Genomic DNA, 1331 nt, shown 5'->3' with positions numbered 1-1331 from the left:
GTATGGTATGGTATGGTATGGTATGGTATGGTATGGTATGGTATGGTATGGTATGGTATGGTATGGTATGGTATCGTAACAGTGCATATTTTGTCCCTGGCAATTCAGAAAGTAGAGTTTTGTAGGGAGTTTGGTATAATTACATGACATTATTGTTTATCAATGTGTTCCATGATTATAATTCAAGCTTTCAATATCTGCAACTAAACGTTAATTTTGTTTAGTTTATTTTGAAAATAAAACTGCTGTAATTTTTGCAAAATTTTAAATATGCGAACAAATTAAGGGATCTCATGGGGACAAAAGCATTCATTACCTATGTGAGTATTTGTTGGAATACAGTTTTACACAAAATGCCTTTTTTATTTTGAGTAATTGAAGGTAATTAAAGGCATTGTCAGACATAAAATAATAGTCTCATTTTTCCTCGCTTGTTTGTTTTTCCATCACTTTAGCAACCATGAGTCAATGAGGTCCTCTGATTAAATATAAAGCAAAGCAGTAAAACAGCTGCTTCGTTTGTATTGATTTGATGTTAAGTGGATGTAACTAGGTAGTGGTGCAGAGTGACTGAAAATGTCTGAGCACTTTGCTTCAAAGTAACCAGAATCTGCTGAATGTTCAAAAATAAACTCCAGGTTCCTGTGGGAGTTTCTCTGCGAGGGTGTTGCTCTGCCAGGTAGAAGTCAGTTGCGTTGGGGTTGACGTTATTGTGATCCAAACCATAACAGTCATGTCGTCCTGAAAGACACAAACACCTTTTCCTGAGTTGCTGCCACCACTTTTCAAAAGAGCTTTCTYAGCACCAGCAGCAGTTCTGTATATCAACACCCTCACTCTCCCACGCAGTAGCCTCAGGTCAGCTCTCTGTTCCATTAAACGCATATAATCTATGCCCATCAAGAGTGCCCCTCCACAGAAAAGGGCCATACACTTGTTTAATTACCCGGGATTTTTCTTTTCTTCTGTTTTTCTGAGTCTGTCTCAGGGGGTCTCCCTCTGAAGCAAAAGGAACGATTAATTTTAGGTCACTGCTGTGGGGCATTTGGAAATTAAAACGGTCTCCCTTGGATTATTCCTGCTAAAATAAAACCGTCCGATTGCTCCCTCAAGATTTTTTTTTCATTGTTTTAATTTGCTTAACCTTTAGTGGCCTTGATAAATGGGACAGGACTATCCCCACAACTACTCTTAAGTCCTTCTGTTTTGATTTGTGATTTTTTTTTAGTATTGTGTGGAAGTATTGTGAATGATTGGGTTTAATGCTTAAAGATCTGTTAAAGCTAGACAGGGTGCAGACTAATGAGCATTGCACTTTGAAAAGATGAGCA

Source organism: Austrofundulus limnaeus, unplaced genomic scaffold (assembly GCF_001266775.1).
Source record: "Austrofundulus limnaeus strain Quisiro unplaced genomic scaffold, Austrofundulus_limnaeus-1.0 Scaffold409, whole genome shotgun sequence".
In the NCBI taxonomy this organism is placed as follows: Eukaryota; Metazoa; Chordata; class Actinopteri; order Cyprinodontiformes; family Rivulidae; genus Austrofundulus; species Austrofundulus limnaeus.
Note: the sequence above shows the minus strand (reverse complement) of the source record.